The sequence below is a fragment of the Triturus cristatus genome, chromosome 1_1 (assembly GCF_964204655.1).
Source record: "Triturus cristatus chromosome 1_1, aTriCri1.1, whole genome shotgun sequence".
NCBI classification, from domain to species: Eukaryota; Metazoa; Chordata; class Amphibia; order Caudata; family Salamandridae; genus Triturus; species Triturus cristatus.
The window spans coordinates 333,049,191-333,072,757 of NC_140579.1; positions in this window are offsets into that span (position 1 = coordinate 333,049,191).

Genomic DNA, 23,567 nt, shown 5'->3' on the forward strand with positions numbered 1-23,567 from the left:
CCTACCCACTCCGTCGGCCACACGCTTGACCCCATCTTCTCCGCAAGCCCCCACGTTGCCTTCAGCCACACCATCGAACTCCTCTGGACCGACCACCACTGCATCCACTTCTCCTTCCAGAAACCCACCACACACCACTGCACCAAACAGATCCCTCGCCGTTGCTGGAGAAAATTCACCAAAAAACAAAAACACAAACCTCGCTCTCAGCCCAACCACCGAACCTTCCAACACTGACGACGCTGCCCACAGCCTCAGACACTGGATTGACGACTGCGCCAACACCCTTGCCCCGCTGAATAAACCCCCCCACAGAGACACCAGCAAGAGGGCCAGCTGGTTCACCCCAGAACTCCTAGCCTCCAAGCGAGCCTGACGGAAACTAGAGAAGAGATGACACAGCGAACAGACTCCGGATAGCCACGCAGCCCACAAGGACGCCACCCGCAACCACCATCACCTCATCAGGACTGCCAAGAGGACCTCCTTCAAAGACCGCCTCGACAACAACGCACACAATAGCAAAGAGCTCTTCAACATCGTGAAGGAACTCTCCAACACCAGCTCCAACACCAATGACATCCCGCCGTCGCAAGCCCTGTGCGACTCCCTCACCACTTTTTTCCACCGCAAGATAGCAGTCATCCACGACAGCTTCAACACCCAGACTGCCCCAACAGACAGCAACACAACAGACTCTCCGCACACCATCGACCACGACCCCCTGCTAGCCTGGACCAGCGCGAGCATCGATGACACCATCAAAACGATGAGCACAATCCACTCTGGCTCCCCATCAGACCCATTCCCGCACCACATCTTCAACAAAGCCAGCAGCTCCATCGCACCCCACCTGCGCAACGTCATCAATCTCTCTCGAGACCGCGATCTTCCCAGAGAGCTGGAAACAAGCAGAGATCAACCACCTACTCAAAAAACCCAAGGCAGACCCTAGAGACCTCAAGAACTTCCGGCCCATCTCTCTGCTCCTGTTCCTGACCAAGGTCATCGAGAAGATCGTCAGACAGCTAGCCCGATACCTCGAAGAAAACAGAATCCTCGACCCTTCCCAGTAAGGGTTCCGCAGCAACCACAGCACCAAGACTGCCCTCATCGCCGCCACCGATGACATCAGGATCCTGCTGGGCAACGGTGAGACCACAGCCCTCATCCTCCTGGACCTCTCCGCTGCCTTCGACACCATCTGCCACCGCACACTACGCGCACGCCTCCACGCCGTAGGGATCCGAGACAAAGCCCTGGAATGGACCACATCCTTCCTCTCTGGCAGAACCCAGAGCATCAGTCTCCCCCCATTCCGATCCGAAGTCTCTGAGATCATCTGCGGCATACACCAGGGATCCTCCCTCAGCCTGACACTGTTCAACATTTACATGGCCCCGCTCGCACACGTCGCCCGACAGCATGACCTCAACATAATCTCCTACGCCGACGACACTCAACTGATCCTCTCCCTCACCAAGGACCCCATCACTGCCAAAGCCAACCTCCACGAAGGAAAGAAGGCAGTCGCCGACTGGATGAAGATCAGCCGACTGAAGCTGAACACTAACAAAACGGATGTCCTCATCCTCGGCTCCAACCCTTCAGCCTGGGACGACTCCTGCTGGCCGAGGGCACTGGGGGCAGCCCCGACACCCGCCGACCACGCACGCAACCTGGGAATCATCCTCGACTCAACGCTCTCCATGACCAAGCAAGTCAATGCCGTCTCCTCCTCCTGCTTCAACACCCTCCGCATGCTCCGCAAGATCTACAGGTGGATCCCGCCAGACAAGAAGAACGGTCACCCAGGCCCTCGTCAGCAGCAGACTCGACTACGGAAACGCCCTCTACACGGGAGCCCCGACCAAGCTCAAACGACTGCAACGCATCCAAAACGCCTCGGCACGACTAATCCTCGACTTACCACGCCACGGCCACATCACCACCACCTGAGAAACCTGCACTGGCTGGCCGCCAACAAGAGGATATCCTTCAAGCTCCTCATCCACGCACAAAAGGCACTACACAAGACCGGCCCAGCCTACCTCAGACGACTTTCCTTCTACATCCCCAACCGCCAGCTCCGCTACGCCGACCTCGCACTTGCCACCGTCCCGTGCATCCGAAGAACAACCACCGGCGGGAGATTCTTCTCCCACCTCGCCGCCAAGACCTGGAACACCCTCCCACTGAGCCTACGACAGACCCAAGACCTGCTGACCTTCGATCAGTAGCGCCCCCCCAGTGCCTTGAGTCGCACGGTTATGCAGTGCACTCTAGAAATGTTGATTGAACATCACTATTCCCTTAAAACAGTACTATTTCAACACACTAAGAGGAACCCTTTTGCGATTAATATGGGCAGGAACCTGTCCCCGTATTTGTTGGGACAACACTTACACTCCCGTTCGTACCATCCTGACACTCGAATACCCTATTGACGCCCTGAAAGAGTGGTTCTTCAAAGAATCAGGCACACCCAGATTCTACCCAAGGGAATCCTACTCGACAATATGGACATACAAACGGTCTCCTTTACCTGTTGGGCATGGCGCCGTATGCACGGCCCATTGGAAGGTGGCCCCCTCTATTCCAACGCAATCCCGCTGCATGACAACCCTTGGCTCCCTCTCGCTAGGGAGAAACTAGTCCAAGGCACCCTTCATAGGTATGACCTCCACACTATGGGGAACTTGTTCCCTGAAGAGCATGTTACTCCCCTTTTGGAGGGACCATGGGATAGAGATATTCCATACATGGACCAATTTATTTTCAGGAGACTGCGCAACACGATACGACACGATGTTGGAAAGCAAAGGGAAGGGAGCTATTTGGAATAGAAGTACTGTGCTCGCACATCCAACATAAGACCATGTCAATTTGAATACTGGTAAGTTCTAACCCCAGAATCACAGGGGATACCGGATTTTATAGCCGGTATAGGCCATCATATACGTTATCCCCTAAGGGAACCGGATGTACAATCTTGTGGACTGATGTAAAAAATGTGAAAGTTAATGTAGTCTGCTATCAAGTAAAAGGCAACTTGAAGTGGTCAATAGCTAAAGGGTAACTCATGAAACGCAGGGGATACAAGATATTACAGCAATGCATGAGCCATAATATTTAGTATTCCCTAAGGGAACCTGATGCAAAATCTTGTGGAATGATGTAAAACATCTGAAAAGATACTGTAGCTTGCTATCAAATAAAAGAAAACTTCAAGGGGTGCTCAATGGCTAAAGCGTAACCCATGAAACATATGTGGATCTGAGATATTACAGCAATGCATGAGCTATAATATTTGGTATCCCCATAGTAAACAATGTTTGAAAGTAAAAGGGAGGGTGATATTTGGCATAGAAATACTGTGCTCACCCATCCAACATAAGACCATGTCAAATTAAATACTGGTAAGTTCTAACCCCAAAAACACAGGGGATACCAGATATTATAGCCGGTATAGGCCATTTTTTGGGGTATCCCTTAAGGGTACCGGTTGTAAAATCTTGTGGGATTCATGTAAGAAATCTGAGAAGATACTGTAATCTGCTATACAATAAAAGGCAACTTCAACTGGTGAACGGCTAATGGGTGACCAACGAAACATAGGGGATACGAGATATTACAGAAGTGCGTGAGCCATTATATGTGGTATCCCCATGATAAACTGTGATGGAAAGCAAAAGGAAGGGTTATAATCAGCATAGAAATACTGTGCTCATCCATCCAACATGTCAAATTGAATACTAGTAAGTTCTAACCCCAGAAACACAGGGGATACCACATATTATAGCCGGTATAGGCCATTATATATGGTATACCCTAAGGGAACCGGATGTAAAATCTTGTGGGATTCATGTAAGAAATCTGAGAAGATACTGTAATCTGCTATACAATAAAAGGCAACTTCAACTGGTGACCGGCTAATGGATAACCAATGAAACATAGGGGATATGAGATATTACAGCAGTTCATGAGGCATTATATTTGGTATCCCCATGATAAACGATGATGGAGAGCAAAATGGAGGGTTATAATCAGCATGGAAATACTGTGCTCATCCATCCAACATAAGACCATGTCAAATTGAATACTGGTAAGTTCTAACCCCAAAAACACAGGGGATACCACATCATAGGTATAGGCCATTATATATGGTATCCCCTAAGAGAACAGGGCATACAATCTTGTGGAATGATATAAAAAATGTGAAAGGTTACTGTAGTCTGCTATTAAGTAAAACGCGACTTCAAGTGGTCAATGGCTGAAGGGTAACCTATGAAACGTAGGGGATACGAGATATTACAGCAATGCGTGAGCCATAATATTTGGTATCCCCAACGTAAACGATGTTGGAAAGCAAAAGAAACACCGCTATTTGGCACAGACGTACTGTGCTCACCTATCCAACATAAGACTATATCAAATTGAATGGTAAGTTCTAAGCTAAGAAACACAGGGGATACTGAATATTATAGGCGGTATGGGCCATTATATATGGTATCCCCTAAGGGAACTGGCCGTACAATCTTGTGGAATGATGCACAAATTGTGAAAAGATACTGTTGTCTGCTATCAAACAAAAGACAACTTCAAGTGGCCAATGGCTAAAGGGTAACCCATCAAACGTGGGGGATACGAGATATTACAGCAATGCTTAAGCCACAATGTTTGGTATCTCCATGGTAAACGATGTTGGAAAGCAAAAGGGAGGGTGTTATTTGGCATAGAAATACTGTGCTCACCCATCCAACATAAGACCATGTAAAATTGAATACTGGTATGGTCTAACCTAAAAAACATAGGGCATACCAAATATAATAGTTGGTATAGGCCATAATATATGATATCATCTAAGGGAACCGAACGCACAATCTTGTGGAATGATGTACAAAATGTGAAAAGATACTGTAGTCTGCTATCAAATAAAAGACAACTTCAAGTGGTCAATGGCTAAAGTGTAACCCATGAAACATAGTGGATACGAGATATTACAGCAATGCATGAGCCATAATATTTGGTATCCCCATGCTAAACGATGTTGGAAAGCAAAAGGAAGGGTGCTATTTGGCATAGATATACTGCGCTCACCCATCCAATTTACCACCATGTCTAATTTAATCCTGGTAAGTTCTAAACCAAGAAACGCGGGGGATACCACATATTATAGCCGGTATAGGCCATTATATTTGGTATCCCCATTGTAAGCGATGTTGGAAAGCAAAAGGAAAGGTGCCATTTGCCTTGGGAATATTGTGCTATTTCATCAAACATAAGACTATGTGAAATTGAATACTGGTAAATTCTAACCCCAGAAACACAGGGGATACCAGATATTATTGCCGGTATGGGCCATTATATGGGGTATCCCTTAAGGGTACCAGATGTAAAATCTTCTGGGATTCATGTACAAAATCGAAAAAGATACTGTATTCTGCTATATAATAAAAGGTAACTTCAACTGGTGAATGGCTAAAGGGTAACCTATGAAGCATAGGGGATAAGGAGTAGTTTCTTTTCTGTAACTCCAGTTCTGTAGTAGGGGTATCTCTGTTATAGTCATAATCTAGTGAATAGTCCCGCCCATGTGCGCGGACCCCGGAGCAATAAAAAATAATCTCTAAAAGGTGACAAATCATGCAGACCTGCATACACCTTTAAGAGAGAATTTAATTTAAAGACAGATAATGCAGCCTATACCCACAGGCTACACTGTCCAGTACTTCAACTAGAATTCCACCAAAATCCACAAACAGCACTGCCTGTCCAGTTTTTCTCCCCATAGGAAAAAACCCTGCCTCTACCAGCAAAAGCCACTGGAATGATAGAGAGGAAGGAGTGGACAGACAAGCCCCATAGGCTGCCATTATGTGGCTTGGAACAGGATACTGTGCCTTTAAGAAAACTTTCCAGTTTTCCAGAACTTTCCCCAGTATCCCAGAATGCCCAGCAGGTCCCATTTACTTTCAGTTCTTTTTGAAGGCGTAGCACGCCAGACCTGTAGCATTCTCCATATGAATAAGTATCTCTCCACCGGGGAGGAGGGCGGGCGCTTATGACTATAACAGAGATACCCCTACTACAGAACTGGAGTTACAGAAAAGAAACTACTCCTTCTGTAGTAGGGGATCTCTGTGTATAGTCATAATCTAGTGAATAGAATGGCAAGCCCATCCCCACACAACAAAAGCGGTGGAGAACACATAAGACACAACCACTACTGTGCGAACAAATTTCGCAGCGAAGCCTGCCCAACCTGAGCGTCTGCCCTGGCATCCGAGTCCAGACAGTAATGCGCAGCAAAGGTATGGACCGACTTCCAAGTGGCCGCCTTACAGATTTCCGCAATCGGAACATTACGCAGCAAAGCCGTCGTGGCAGCTTTGCCCCTGGTGGAATGAGCCTTAGGTTTACCCCCTAAGGTCTTATTAGCCTTTTGATAACACAACTGTATGCAGGACACAATCCACCGAGAGATGGACTGCTTAGAGGTCGCAAGACCAGTCCTGACTGAGCCATAATTAACAAACAATTGGTCAGACCTACGAATATCCTTGGTCTTATCCAGATAAAATTTCAACACCCTACGGACATCCAGGGAATGGAGAGCCCTTTCCGCTGGTGAAGAGGGATTCTGAAAGAACGTAGGTAAAGTTATGGTCTGATTGACATGAAAGTCAGAGATAACCTTAGGAAGGAACTTAGGGTGAGTACGCATCACAACCTTAGCAGCATGAAACACAGTATAAGGTTCTTGACAACATAATGCCTGAAGTTCACTCACCCTGCGGGCCGATGTAATGGCCACTAGGAACGCCGCCTTCCAGGATAGGTGCTGCAATGAAGCCTTGTGAATAGGTTCAAAAGGCTCTCTCATCAGTCTGGACAGCACCACATTCAAGTCCCAAGAAGGCGAGGGAAGTCTGACAGGAGGGAACACCTTCAAGCCTTCCAAAAAATCCTTGACCACAGGAATCTGAAAGAAGGACGTCTGTGAAGGGCACTTCCTGTAAGCAGTCAAAGCAGCCAGATGAACCTTAATGGAATGGAAATTAAGGCCAGACTGCGCCAGATGCAAAAGGTATGGAAGGATGACATCTTCCTTACATGTTGTCGGATCAAAGTTCTTGGACTTACACCAGATACAGAACCTCTTCCACTTGTAAGCATAGGATGTCCTAGTGGAAGGTCGCTTAGACTCCTTCAGAATGTCCATACAATCGTCTGGCAGATTCAGATGACCGTATTGCACTATTTCAGGAGCCATGCCGCCAAACTCAAAGACGAGAGGTTGGGGTGCACCATCCGCCCCCCGAACTTCGAGAGAAGGTCCGGCCTGCACGGCAACCGCATGTGAGGAAGGAGAGACCGGTGAAGAAGGTCCGTGAACCACCACTGCCTGGGCCACTCCGGGGCGATCAGGATCATCCGCGCCCTGGACTGGGACAGCTTGATGAGCACCGCCGGAATCAGGGGAATGGGTGGAAAAGCGTACAGAAAGCTGTTCGACCAATCGATCCATAGCGCATTCCCCAGCGTCCCCCGCTGGTAGTACCTGGATGCGAAGTCTCGGCATTTGCTGTTTTCGGCGGTGGCGAACAGATCTACGTCTGGAGTCCCCCACCTTGCGAAGACTTCTCCTAGTACTTCGTCGTTTATGACCCATTCGTGGTTTTCCTGAATCAGCCTGCTCAAGGCGTCTGCCTGAGCATTCTGCACCCCTGGCAGATGTGTGGCCGTGATCGTCAATCCTCGGGCCAGCAGCCAGCGCCAGATCGCCTGCGCCTCCTGCGACAGAGTGCGCGATCTCGACCCCCCCTGCTTGTTGAGGTAATACATCGTGGTTGTATTGTCCGTCTGTATCAGCAGCGAGTTGGTCTGGAAGGACGGAAGGAAAGCCTTCAGTGCCAGGAAGACAGCTCTGAGTTCCAGGAAATTGATGTGGTACGTCGATTCCAAAGGAGACCACTTCCCCTGAATCTGCAGGTCCCCGGAATGCGCACCCCAGCCCTGGAGAGAAGCATCCGTCACCACATTCGTCGTGGGAATGTCCTTGTGGAAGGGAACCCCCTTGAGGAGGTTTTCCGCCGAACACCACCACTTCAGAGACTGACGAGCATGTAGAGACAGTCTGATCTTGTCGTCCCAAGAGCCTGTCTTCTGATCCCACTGATCCTCCAAGCACTCCTGCAGTGGTCGCATCTGTAGACGTGCGTGCGGAGTGAGGAAGATACAGGAGGCCATCGATCCCAGCAGAGACGACACCTTCCTCACAGTCGTCGATGGAGCAGTCCTGAGGTCCTGAGCCTTCCGAAGGAGTGATAACCGTCTCTCCTCCGAAGGAGACACGCTTGCTGACCGCGTATCTATGGAGGCCCCCAGGTACTGTATGCACTGTACCGGAGAAGGGACCGATTTGGACATGTTGACGTGTAACCCCAGCTTGTTCAAGAGCTCGCACGTCCAACGGAAGTGTTCTTGCGCTTCCTCGAAGGATGACGCCTTGATCAGCCAATCGTCCAGATACGGGTAGACAAACACCTTGTTCCTCCGCAGGTGTGCCGCCACCACCGCCATGCACTTCGAAAAAGTCCTGGGAGCAGACTTTAGCCCGAATGGCAGTACTGTGTATTGATAGTGATTGGCGCCGACTTGGAATCGCAGGAACTTCCTGTGCTTCTGTGCTATGGGCACATGGAAGTACGCATCCTGTAGATCTATGGCACAGAGCCAGTCTCCCCGTTGCAGCTGAGGGTAAATCTGGTGCAACGATAGCATGCAAAACTTTTCTCTGCGAATCCACTTGTTTGCTTGTCGCAAATCCAGAATGGGCCTGAACTCGTTCTTGTCCTTCTTGCGAACGAGGAAGAACCGAGAGTACAGACCTCTTCCCCTTTGAGACAAAGGTACTTCTTCTACCGCCTTTTTTCTCAACAAGATGTCTGCCTCCGCCTGGAGCTCCCTCAGCTGGAAGCGAGAGCTGACCGGCGGAATCGCTGGAGGCGGGCTGATGAACCGAAGACTGTATCCATTGCAAACAATATTCAGCACCCACTTGTCCTGAGTAATTTTTCTCCACTCTGCCGGAAAAAATCGAATGCTTCCCCCCACTGGAGTGGGTAACGGTTGAGGGGGAAGTAACAGCTCAGGGCCGAGACCCGGCCGGGCCCTTGTTTGTGGTAGTAGCCTGCTGGCCACCTCTGCCCCTCTGGCGCTTCTGGAAGGGCTTGCGGAACTGCTGCTGTTGTGGCTGCTGCTGTCCCGAGCCCTGCCCACGCCCTCGGCCCGACGACCCGAACCTCCTCTGGAACGGTCGTTTCTTTTTCTCGGCCTTCTCTAACCCGACGGCCGTCAGGGTTTCCGCTTCAGCCTTCATGCGGGCCATTTCATCGTCCGCATGCTTCCCGAACAGGGTCTCCCCCGAGAAGGGCAAGTTGGCCACTCTCTGCTGCGCCTCCGGCTTAAGGGACGTCAGGCGCAACCAGGAATGCCGCCGCTGGTGGACGCCATGACAGTAGGCGTGGGCGGCCAATAGCGATATATCCGCTGCTGCGCTGATCGTTTGGTTAGAAACCAGCATGCCTTCGCGCACCGTCTCCAAGAAGTCCTCCTTCTTGTCTTGTGGCAGGAGGTCCGCATATTGCTGCAGGGATTCCCACAGGGCCCAGTCGTAACGGCCCAACAACGCCCCTGCACTCGCCGCCTTCATCGTGGTGGCAGCGGTACCACACACCTTCCTGCCCGCAGAGTCCAGCCAGCGGCTTTCCTTGTCCGGTGGCACCGTGGAGGCCGGGGCGGTCGCATGTTGTTTTCTCGCCGCCGTCACGATAACCGAATCCGGTTTCGGGTCCCCTCTCAAGAATGACGGATCCGACTCCGGGGCCCAATATTTCTTCATGAGCCTGGACGGAGCGGCCTTCGCTGTTGCGGGAGTGAGGAACAGTTCCAAAGCTGGTTCCACCAGTCCAGGCACGAGAGGCAGGAGGGGGCGAGACAAGTGTCGTTTATGAAGCGTCTCAAATATCACGGACGTCGTGGGTGTTGGAACCGTCACCGTGATATTCAGCTTCGCAGCCCCTCGTAACAGCACCTCCTGGAACGAGACCAAGTCGTCCACCGGCGACACCCTAGTCCCCGGGGAGTCCGACAGCGTCGGGGAAAGGTCCCTGTCCGAGGAGCGCGACCTGGACCTATACCTTCTGCGGCGTCGTCTAGAGTCTGACGAGGATCGCCCTCGGCTCCGCGATCGTCGCCTCCTGTGAGAGCGGGAGCGCGACCTCTTCGGCTTAGGCCTGTCCGCCGGTCTCGCTGGTCCAGGCGACCGTGGTCGTCGTGGCTTCGGGGTCCCTTGCGGCGGAGTCGGGTACCGTGGAAGGGAAACCGACCTCGGGGGGACCGGCGGCGGCACCGCAGGAGTGCTTGGCAGCAACAGAGGCCGGGGTGGCGGAGACAGAGTCCGCGGCCGCGGAGGAGGCGGTGGAGGAAGTGGAGACGGTGGTGGAGGAGGTGGCGGTGGTGGTGGCGGTGGAGGCGGCGGTGGCAGAGGTGGGAGAGGAGGAGGAGGCGACGGAGACCTCCGAGGCGGGGTATACACCACTGAGTACACCGATCCCGGCGACTCCCTCTTCCTCGACGTCGACGTGTGCCTCGACATCGACCTGCGCCTCGACGGCGATCTTCTCGGCGTCGACCTTCGCCTCGACGGCGACCTTCGCCTCGACGGCGACCTTCGCCTCGACGGCGACCTTCGCCTCGACGGCGACCTTCGCCTCGACGGCGACCTTCGCCTCGACGGCGGCCTTCGCCTCGACGGCGGCCTTCGCCTCGACGGCGATCTTCGCTTTCTCGACGTCGATCTCCTTCTCTTCATAGACGGCGAGTTGCGATCCCTCGACGCCGAACGCCGACGCCGGGTCTTCACTCGACGTCGACCGCTGGACGCAGTCGAAGACGGCGTCGTCGCCGACGACGCCGATGTAGTCGACGGCGGCCTATTCAGGTCCCTCGACGCCGATCGTCGACGCCGTTTCTCCCCAGAGCCCTGGGGAGACGGCGAACAGACGGTGGTCATCCTCCTCGACGTCGCCACCCTCGACGTCGACGGGGAGCGGGAGCGTTTACTGGTCTTCCTGCCCCTGGGGAGCCCCCCAGAGGCCTCAGCATGGGCCAAATCAGCCCCTCCAGACCCACCTGGTGCCTTCAGTCTTCGCTCCTCCAGAGCTTGAAGTCTGCTCTTCATCCTGTCCCTCAGGGTTCTTGCTGAAAACGAGTGGCAGATGGTACAGCTCTCAGGCACGTGGGACTGGGGAAGGCAAGCTATGCACACCTCGTGTGGGTCAGTTTTAGCCTTCTTTCGACCACATTCCGGGCACTTGTCGAACAAGCCAGGCATGTTGACAGTACCAGCTATTAAACACAAGAAAAAGTGACAAAAATTGCCAAATCTCAATGAAAACCTTGAAAAAGGTAGAGCTCAATGCTCCAGGGTCCTGCTAGCAGGAGCCGGAAAAAAGAACTGAAAGTAAATGGGACCTGCTGGGCATTCTGGGATACTGGGGAAAGTTCTGGAAAACTGGAAAGTTTTCTTAAAGGCACAGTATCCTGTTCCAAGCCACATAATGGCAGCCTATGGGGCTTGTCTGTCCACTCCTTCCTCTCTATCATTCCAGTGGCTTTTGCTGGTAGAGGCAGGGTTTTTTCCTATGGGGAGAAAAACTGGACAGGCAGTGCTGTTTGTGGATTTTGGTGGAATTCTAGTTGAAGTACTGGACAGTGTAGCCTGTGGGTATAGGCTGCATTATCTGTCTTTAAATTAAATTCTCTCTTAAAGGTGTATGCAGGTCTGCATGATTTGTCACCTTTTAGAGATTATTTTTTATTGCTCCGGGGTCCGCGCACATGGGCGGGACTATTCACTAGATTATGACTATAACAGAGATCCCCTACTACAGAAGAGATATTACAGCAATGTGAGAGCCATAATATTTGGTATCCCCATAGTAAACGATGTTGGAAAACAAAAGGAAGGGTTATAATCAGCATATAAATACTGTGCTCACCCATCCAACATAAGAGAATGTCAAATTGAATCCTGGTAAGTTCTAACCCAAGACATGCAGGGGATACCAAATATTATAGGCGGTATAAGCAATTATATATGGTATCCCCTAAGGGAACCGGACGTACAATCTTGTGGAGTGATGTAAAAAATGTGAAAAGCTGCTGTAGTCTGCCACCAGATAAAGGATAACTTCAAGTGGCAAATGGCTAAAGGGTACACCATGAAACGTAGGGGATACGAGATATTAAAGCAATGTGTGAGCAATAATACTTAGTATCCCCTAAGGGAACCAGATGTAAAATCTTGTGGAATGATGTAAAATATCTGAAAAGATACTGTAGCCTGCTATCAAACAAAAGACAACTTCAAGTGGCCAATGACTAAAGGGTAACCCATCAAACGTGGCAGATACGAGATATTACGGTAAATGCTTAAGCCATAATATTTGGTATCCCATAGGAAACGATGTTGGAAAGCAAAAGGGAGTGTGATATTTGGCATAGAAATACTGTGCTCACCCATCCAACATAAGACCATGTCAAATTGAATACTGGTATGTTATAACCTAAAAAACATAGGGGATACCATATATAATAGTCGGTATAGGCCATAATATATGGTATCACTTAAGGGAACCGTGCGAACAATCTTGTGGAATGATGTACAAAATGTGAAAAGATACTGTAGTCTGCTATCAAATAAAAGACAACTTCAAGTGGTCAATGGCTAAAGTGTAACCCTGAAACATAGGGGATACGAGATATTAGGTCAATGCATGAGTCATAATATTTGGTATCCCCATGCTAAACGATGTTGGAAAGCAAAAGGAAGGGTGCTATTTGGCATAGATATACTGCGCTCACCCATCCAACTTAACACCATGTCTAATTTAATCCTGGTAAGTTCTAAACCAAGAAACATGGGGGATACCAAATATTATAGCCGGTATAGGCCATTATATTTGGTATCCCCATTGTAAGCGATGTTGGAAAGCAAAAGGAAAGGTGCTATTTGCCTTGGGAATACTGTGCTAATCCATCCAACATAAGACAATGTGAAATTGAATACTGGTAAATTCTAACCCCAGAAACACAGGGGATACCAGATATTATATCCGGTATAGTCTATTATATGGGGTATCCCATAAGGGTACGGATGTAAAATCTTCTGGGATTCATGCACAAAAAAATCGGAATATATACTGTAATCTGCTATATAATAAAAGGTAACTTCAACTGGTGAATGGTTAAAGGGTAAACTATGAAGCATAGGGGATAAGAGATTTTACAGCAATGTGTGAGCCATAATATTTGGTATCCCCATAGTAAACGATGTTGGAAAACAAAAGGAAGGGTCAAAGTCAGCATATAAATACTGTGCTCACTCATCCAACATAAGAGAATGTCAAATTGAATCCTGGTAAGTTCTAACCCAAGAGACACAGGGGATACCAAATATTATAGGCGGTATAAGCAATTATATATGGTATCCCCTAAGGGAACCGGACATACAATCTTGTGGAGTGATGTAAAAAATGTGAAAAGCTGCTGTAGTCTGCCATCAAATAAAGGACAACATCAAGTGGCCAATGGCTAAAGGGTACACCATGAAACGTAGGGGATACGAGATACTACAGCAATGCGTGAGCCATAATATTTAGTATCCCCTAATACTCTAGCCTCTTAAGAAATAAAAGACAACTTCAAATTGAATACTGGTATGTTCTAACCTAAAAAACATAGGGGATACCAAATATAATGGTCGATATAGGCCATAATATATGCTATCACCAATGGCAACCGTACGCACAACCTTGTGGAATGATGTACAGAATGTGAAAAGATACTGTAGTCTGCTATCAAATAAAAGGCCAATTCAATTGGTCAATGGCTAAAGGGTAACCCATGAAACATAGGGGATACGTGATATTACAGCAATGCGTGAGCCATAATACTTGGTAATGATGTTGGAAAGCAAAAGGAAGGGTGCTATTTGATATAGAAATACCTTGCTCCCGCATTCAACATAAGGCGAAGTCAAATTGAATCCTGGTAACTTCTGACCCGAGAAACACTGGGGATACCAATTATTATGGGCCGTATCAACTATTATAGTTGGTATCCCCTAAGGGAACGGATGCAAAATTTTGTGGAATTATGTACAAAATGTGGAAAGATACTGAAGTCTGCTATCATAAGGCAATTTATACTAGGAAATCGCTGAAGGGTAACCCATGAAACATAGGGGATACGAGATATTACTGTAATACGTGAGCCATAATATTTGGTATCCCCATAGTAAAAGATGTTGGAAAGCAAAAGGAAGGGTGCCATTTGCTATACAAATACTGCCCTCCTCCATCCAACATAAGGCGATGTCAAACTTAATCCTGGTAACTTCTAACCCAAGAAACATTGGGGATATCAAATATTATAGGCCGTATAGGCTCTTATATTTGGTATCCCCTAAGGGTACCGGATTCAAAATCTTGTGGAATGATGTACAAAATGTGAAAAGATACTGTAGTCTGCTATCAAACAAAAGGCAATTTAAACTTTTCAATGGCTCAAGGTTAATCCATGAAACATAGGGGATACGAGCTATTACAGCAATGAGTGAGCCATAATATTTGGTATTCCCAAATTAAATGATGTTGGAAAGCAAAAGGAAGGGTGATATTTGGAATAGAAATACTGTGCTCCCTCATGCAACATGAGGTGATGTTATATTGAATCCTGGTAACTTCTAATCCGAGAAACACTGGGGATTCCCAATATTGTAGCCGGAAAAGGCCATTATATTTGGTATCCCCTAAGGGAACCAGATGTAAAATCTTGTGGAATGATGTAAAAATGTGAGAATGTATTGTAGTCTGTTCTCAAACAAAAGGCAACTTCAACTGGTCAATGGCTAAAGGGTAACCCATGAAACATAGGGGATACAAGATATTACAGCAATACGTGGGTCATAATATTTGGTATCCCTATAGTAAACCATGTTTTAAAGCAAAAAAAGGATGCTACTTGGCATAGCAACACTGTGCTAACCCATCCAACATAAAACTATATCAAATTAAACCCTGGTAATTTCCAACTCGAGAAACACAGGGGATACCAAATATTTTAGGCCATATAGGCTATTATATTTGATATCCCCTAAGCGTGCTGGATGTAAATTCCTATGGAATGATGTACAAAATATGAAAAGATACTGTAATCTCCTATCAAATAAAAGGCAACTTAAAGTGGTCAATGGCTAAAGGGTAACCCATGGAACGTAGTGGATACGAGATATTACAGCAATACGTGAGTTTGAGTTTGAGTTTAAATCATTTCTAAAGCGCGCGTACACCTGGCGGTTTCATGGCGCTGCAGTTCACTGAGCCTCAGTGAGCGGGGAGGTCCGGGGGGCATAGGGAGGAGTTATTGTGGGAAAGCCTGTAGAAAGAGAAAGGTTTTTAGTGCCTTTCGGAAGAGAGAGTATTGGGTGGAGGATCTGAGGTGGGCCGGGAGAGAATTCCAGAAGGTGGGGGCGAGATTGGAGAATTTTGAGCCTCCCCATTTATTACGCCGAAAACGAGGAACAGTCAGCAGGTGTTGAGAAGATGAGCGCAGTTCCCTTGCGGGGGCATAGGCTTTAATCTCAGATGAGATTAAGGCAGGGGCGGAACCTGACTGAGCCTGAAAAGTGATGCAGCCCATTTTAAACTGGGAGCGTTCACGGATAGGGAGCCAGTGCAAGGATTTTAGAAGCGGGGTGACGTGATGGAATTTGGCCAAGTTGTAGACTAGACGAGCGGCCTGGTTCTGAACCAGCTGTAGCCGTCGTACGTTGTATGCAGGCATGCCGCAGTATAGGGGGTTGCCGTAGTCTAATCGAGAGATGACCATAGCTAGTACAATAAGTTTTAGGGCAGAGAAGGAGAAGAAGCGGGAGACCTTGCGGATGCTGCGGAGTGAAAGGAAGGAAGAGGACACCACAGTGCTCACATGGGAGTGCAGAGTGAGTTGATCGTTAAGTTTGATACCGAGCGTTTTGACGGAGGAAGAGGGAGACGGAGGGGGACCAAGGGAGGGGGGCCAAAAGAGGGGGGGACCAGGGACTGGTACAACCACCTGTCAAAACCAGTTCGGTTTTGTCTGGGTTTAATTTCAGGTGGTTGTAATTCATCCAGTCCCGGATGAAGATCATAGTAGATTGAAAGTTGGACATGGAGTCAGGGGATTGAGATAGGGAAAATATAAGCTGGAGGTCATCCGCATAATTATATACGGAGACCTCCATTTGCTGAAGAGCAAAGATGAGGGGGGCTATGTACAGATTGAACAGTAGTGGGGAAAGGGAGGAGCCCTGAGGGACCCCGCATGAAACCTTACATGGTTCAGCCGAGAAGTCGCCCAGGCGCACCGCTTGGGTGCGGTCCCTTAGGAAGGAGGACAGCCAGACCCGGGCCGAACCGCCGACCCCAGCCGCCCCGACACGGGAGAGTAAGATGGAGTGGTCCACCGTGTTGAAGGCGGCGGAGAGGTCAAGGAGGACCAAGGCCTGGGGAAGGTTGGTGTTCATGCCTTCTCTAAGGTTGTCGAGGACGGATAACACCACAGACTCGGTGGAGTGAGCGGGGCGAAATCCGGCCTGACGGGGGATAATACTCGGTTTTCTTCCACATAGGCGGTGAGCACTCTGGTCACATGTCGTTCCAGTACTTTCCCTAAAAAGGGTAGTAGAGAGATGGGACGATAGTTGACAGGAGCAAAGGGGTCAGCGCCAGGTTTTTTTAGGATGGGAAGAGTTATAGCTGTTTTTCGAGTTGGGGTAACAATGCCCTGAGACAGGGAGCTGTTGAGAAAGGTGAGCGGGGGTAGCACACAGGTCGTGAAGATGTGCCTGAGGATGTGAGCAGGGCACGGGTCTAGAGGGGATCCTGATTTGACCAAGGGGAGAAGGAAAAGAAAGGATTCTTCCGTTAGGAGGGGGAATGAGTCAAGACGAGCCTCTGCAGGAGGACAAGGGGGATTGAGAAAAGAGGGAGAAGGGGAAGGGATATTGGCTTTGATTTTTGCGATCTTGTCCAAGAAATAGGTGTTCAGGGAGTCGCATAGAGACTGACGGGGGAGGTTTAAAGGTGGTTCTATCGGAGTAAGCAAGATTGTGGACTATAGAGAAGATTTCTCTGGGCTGGTTCTCGGCGGCTAAGATTTGAGGAAAAATAGTCCGTTTTGGTGGTCAAGATAGTTTTTTTGTATTGCGACAGGAGAGAGGTGTACTGGGCTTTGAGGTTGGGGCAGTAATGTCGTCTCCAGGCTCGTTCGGCATGGCGGACTGTAAGTTTTAGGGCCTTCAGTTCCTCGTTGAACCAGCGGTTGGAATCGTTGGCCCGTCTGGAGGAAACTCGTCTGAGAGGGGCGATGGAGTCGCAGCCTGACAGAAGCCAGGAGTTGATGGATTCTGCTTGTGCTGAAATAGGTAGACCAAGTAAATCTGGGCTAGAGGGAGAGAGTGTGGTGGCTAATAGGGCCGCATTCTCCCGGCCCCAAGAGCGTGCCCAGATGTTTTTGGGAAGCGAGGGCTTGGTGGCTGGGCCAAGTTGTAGAAAAAAAGAAATCAGGGAGTGGTCAGACCAAGAGCAGGGGAAGGTGGAGAGGGACGCTATAGGACAGTTGAGGGACCAGATCTGGTCGAGGATGTGGCCCTGAATGTGGGTAGGGGTGTGGACATGAGAGTTGAAGTTGAGGGAGCGAAGGGTATCTGAAAATTCTTTGGAGATGGAGCATTCTGCTGGGTCAGAGGGCCAAAAGTTGAAATCACCTAGCACCATAATGGAGGAGTTGTTAACCGCTAGGGTGGCCACAAGCTCTTGAAACCCAGGAAGGAAGACGAGAGGGTTGGGGGGACTTGTACATAAGTAGGCAGGTAAGAGGAACTTGGAGGGAAAGGGAGCGGATAACTAAGAAGTCTGAGGTGCCGATAGGGGGGAAAGTTAGAGGCTGAAAGAGGAGTGCTTTGCGGGCGATCAAGGCGACACCCCCACCCGCTTTACCAGAGGGTCGATCGGTACGAAGCGCGTAGTAAGTGGCAGGGAGAGCTGCTAATAAAGAGGGGAGGGAGGTATCACGGAACCAGGTCTCTGTAAGGAATAAGAGATCAGGTTTGTGCTGGTCAAGTAGAACAGAGAGTTCATGATAGTGCTTGACAGCAGAGCGCCTGTTGAGATAGTAAATGGAGAGGGAAGTAGGTTTGGGTGCAGCAGGGGAATCGGAGGGGGAAGCAAGGGGGAGAGAGGGAGGGTGGGACGGGGAGGGGAGAGAAGGAGAAGGGCTTAAGGTAGACAGTCCCAAACTATCGATGTAGTTGGTCACTGAGTCATCGGCCACGTCAGCCCAAATATTTGGTATGCCCATAGTAAATGATGTTGGAAAGCAAAAGGAAGGGTGCTTATTGGCAAACGAATACTGTGCTAAGCCATCCAACATTAGACCACTTCAAATTTAATCTTCGTAAGTTCTTACCTGAGAAACACAAGGGATACCAAATTTTATAGGCGGTAGAGTCCATTATATATGGTACCAGATATTACAGCAATGCAGAAGCTGTAATGTGTGGTATCCCCTTAGTACAATATTATGGAAAACGGAGGGAAGGATGCCATTTGGCAGAAAAATAATTTGTTCACCCAGACAACAGAATGTTATGTCCAATTGAATCCTGGTAATAGCCCTTATGAGACATTATATTTGGTATCATCCAAAGGAACTAGATGTGAAAGCTTGTGCAATGAAATCAAAATTGTGAAAAGATATAGCAGTCTGCTAGCAAATAAAAGGCAACTTAAGTTGATATGTGGCTAAAAGGTAACGCTTGAAAAGTTGGGCATTCTAGATATTACAGCACTGCAGAAGCCATAATATGTGGTACCCACAATCTCATTGCCATCAACTGGGAGAAGTCTCCTGACCACGGGCGAAGCCCTGCCTGTTCGCCCCAATGCGCTAAACTCTTCGAGCTACAGGACTGCTCCCGTGCAAAGGGAGCCATCGCGGGTGACACCGCTTCATCTACAACGTTGGAAACTCCAAGTCCCAGAAGCCCCTGCGCACCACTCACGCCTCTTAAGGCTCTACACTCCCGCTGCGCGGGACCCGCCATCTCATTGCCATCACCTGGGGGAAGCCTACTGACCACGGGTGAAGCCCTGCCTACTCGCCCCAATGCGCTAAACTCTTCGAGCTACAGGACTGCTCCAGTGCGAAGGAAGCCATCGCAGGTTACACCGCTTCATCTACAACGTTGGGGACTCCAAGTCCAAGAAGCCCCTGCACACCACCCACGCCTCTTATGGCGCTCCCGCTGACTGTGACGCGCCCGGGCGAATCCCGGACCAAGGGAGGGCCAGTCCTTGACCGTCATTGCCAGGAAGAGGCAGGGCAGGGCCACCCCTCTTGCCTTCGCATCTAGGACTAAGTCGGCCACCAAAAGTCACTTTGAAAGGTACTGTGTACATTGGCTCATCTCATCTTTTGTCTGTTTCTCTATTATTTATTTTTAATTTTATTTTTGTCTGGGCCTACACGCAAGGTTGCCTTACTGACTCTGTGGACTTTGTTCTTACTGGACTGCTGTGGATCTTCCATTTGCTCCTGCTTCCACAAAACCGTTCTTGCCCTGTTGTTGAAGTCCACAGATTCAGAGACGCATTTTGTGAAAGTACTTTAACCATTTTTGCCACTAGTGGTTACTATCTATTGAGGGAGCACTATGGGGAAAAGGAAAGCTATGGAGGGCGGGGGAGATAATAGGGGACCTCGAGCAGTTAAAGGGAAGAGAGCGAAGAGGACACTTAAACACCAGGGCGGCAATTGTGTACTCGACCAGCTAGATACCCTGATTAACGAGTGCAAGGTCATTCTAGAGGGGACCCAGACTGCGCCCAGCACCCCCGGTGTCCCAATAGACGGACCCCTGTTAAGCTCTAGATCACACTGCCCCCCAGTTATTCAAACAATGTTTCAATAGGTAATCCCTCAAGAGGGCCCCCACAGTATCCAACAAGCCAGCATCAATTAATAAGGATATACCTCAACCTCATATTACCTCCACTGATAGTACCGGTTACAAAATTCTACCCTTAGAACCAGTAATCCACTGCGTGAACAGATCTTCACCGCTTGAGGTCTTTAGTGCCGATCAAAATGAAACCGAGGCTATGTCATCCGCCCCTGAGTTGGTGGCTGATCTTGTGACAACCTGCTCAGAAAATGAATCAGAGTCCTCGGACACCAAATTGATCTTACAATCACTTAGAGCTGAAATTGGAACACTGAAAACTATGGTGGAAGGTCTCACCACCCTAGTTAAAACGCTATTAGGGGCAGTTCCGCCGTGCACACAGCATGATATCCTTGCAAATAGCAATAATCCATCCCTCACATTTAACAATGAACCATTACAGAAACCAGTACCTTTTAGCAAAGGTATATCTCTAATGGCCTCATTCCATCGCACTCAGCCACCTTTTCTACTTCCACCCATACACAAGCGAGAAACTACTCTTTAGCTACGAGAAAGAGCAGTTTTGACATCACTATACAAGATAAGCTCGTGAAGCTAGCAGCCCCACAGTATTCCTCAAACAGCCATAGAGCAACACAACCAGGGCAAGCTCAACCCCCTATGTATGGAAGCAGAGACAAGCCACACCTTCCAGTCCAGTTAACTAGAACTAGCCTGCAGCAACTTAAAACAATTCTCATGACCAATGTCCCGAAACGTAATATCAAGACTATCCACGAGTGCCCAGACTCCTTGATAAACAAAGTGACTCACTGGATTCGACATGTCAGGGGCTGTCGATCAGTGATTAGAAACGACATTCTAAGAGCACGGAGATATTCTTTACCGACACCCCAATTGGACAACATCGAGATTACCCTACCGGGGATGGAGACGGCAGAGAATCTCCTTGCTTTAGAATTTCATACATGTCCCCCGATGGGTCTTCCATCCAATTTAGGCATCTCCCAACACTTGAGCAGGGTAGAACACAAGTCACACATAATATGTGGTATCCCCACAGTAAAATATTATGGAAAACACAGGGAAGGGTGCTATTTGGCAGGCAAATACTTTTCACAGAATGCCATGTCAAATTGAATCCTGGTAAGCTCTAACCCAAGAAATATAAGGGATACCAAATATTATAGCCCTAAAAAGTCTATATATTTGGTATCCTCGAAAGGAACCAGATGTGAAAGCTTGTGGAATCAAATAAAAAATGCAAAGAATTAGTGTAATCTACTATCATATAAATGGTAACTTGAATTGGTCAGTGGCTAAAAGCTAACTGTTGAAAAGGAGGGGATTTAAGAAATTACAGCAATGTAGGAGTAGTAATGCCCGGTTACTCACCGGTAATATCCATTACTCCGAGTCCTGGTCTTCCCGTCCCATTCCTTAACAGTGAGCAGCTAGTCTGCTCCCCAGAAACCTAAAATTTAGCAGAGCTTTTCAGCACTTCCCCCTATATGTCGCAACCAACCCGGTGAGGATAAAGGGGGAAGTGCACAACATCACATCCTGAGAATACCAAAGAAACCCAGAAAACAAAAAAAAAAAAAAATCACCAGAAACAAAACCGGAGGGAGGGAAGGGCACAGGAATGGGACGGGTAGACCAGGACTCGGAGTAATGAATATTACCGGTGAGTAACCGGGCATCACCACTTCATCCTGTCTTCCCGTCCCATTCCTTAACAGTGAGCCCATACCCAAGCACACAGTGATTGTAAGAAAAAAAGACCAGAAAGTGCGTCAGCCAGGTCAATTTTAATCAAAAGAAAGCAGTACAAATCACAAACCATGTACAGCAGTCAAAACATAAGCTCCAAAAGCAGCCGAGGCCGCCATCTCCAACTGAAGACGATAATGAGAAACAAAAGTATGGGGAGAAGCCCACGTGGCAGCATTACAGATGTCACGCAAGGAGGCACCCTTGAACAAGGCCCAGGAGGAGGAGATACCCTGGGTGGACCTACCCTGGATCGAAGAAGGGAGAGGACAGTGACCCAACTCGTAAGCCGACACAATAGCACCCTTAAGCCAATGAGACAAGTAGACAAGGAAGGCTGAAGACCCTTCCCAGAGAGGCCGTAGGTGACAAACAAAGAATCAACCATCCTAAAACTCTTAGTCCAGTCCAAATAGATGCGGAGAGCCCTCAGCACATCCAAAGAATGGAGAACCACCTCCTCCGGGGAGGAGGGATCCGGAAAAAAGACAGGACAACATTCTCCTGACAGTGGAAAGAAGACAAAACCTTGGGAAGAAAAAACTGATTAGGACAAAGAATGACCTTGTCAGAGCAGAAACGCAAAGGGGGTGGGAGGGAAGCCATCAAAGCACCAAGCTCACCAACCCGCCATCCAGAAGTAATGGCCACGAGAAAAAGAACCTTAGCAGAAAGGAACTTAAGGTCCACTGAGTGCAGAGGCTCAAAAGGGGGCCTGGTCAAGGCCTGGAGAAGCATGCTAAGATCCCAGGCCGGCACAGGAGAGTGAGAGACAGGCCGCTGAATCAAAAAACTCCGCAAGAGGAGAGCCACCAAAGGGGAGATGGAAGAAACAGAAGAACCCGGAAAAGCCAGAATGGTAGCCCACTGCGGCCAGAGGGTGGAATCAGTGAGCCTCAGGATAAACCCATCCCGCAAGAAGTCCAGCAACGGCACAGCCGCATAGGAGGAGGAAGACGGACCCTTACCAAGGCACCAGAAAGAGAAGTTCTTCCAATGACGGTCATAGGACTTCAAGGTGGAAGGGCGCCTAGACAGCTGGATGCACTGGGCAACCTCAACAGAACAACCCTGACCCAACAAACTCAGCCTTTCAAGGGCCAAACCCCCAGCTGGAAGCGGCGCAGGGAGGATAGGTGGAGAAGAGGAGCCCTCATCGGGGAGGGACACTGGGGAAACTGTCAATGGGGGCACACAGACAGAGTCAGAAGAAGGGGAACCCAAGGCCGACGGGACAACTTCGGCACCACCAGAAGAACCTCCGCCTGGTCCAACCAAATCTTCTGGAGGACCCAGGGGATCAAGGCAAACGGCAGTAAGGCAAAAAGGAGACCCAGTGACCACGAAACGGAGAATGCGTCTATCGCCCAGGGCAGACGAGACGGAACAAGGCTGCAAAAATGAGGAAGTAGGGCAGACTTCTCCGAAGCAAACAGATCCAGCCAGGGAAGGCGGAACCAGAGGACAATCTGATCGAACAGAGCCTGGGACAGACACATCGTCACAGAGGAAGGGAACACCCTGCTCAGGGAGTCCGCAGGCCCATTCTCCCACCCCGGAAGATAGACAGCCATCAAAGACAAGAGACTCTGCTCGGGCCAAAGACCAATCTTCCTTGAAAGGAGAAACAGAGACCGGCACATGCCCCCCTGATGATTCACATACACACGAACAACCTGGTTGTCGGTTTGAACAGAGACAGCATGGCCCAGAA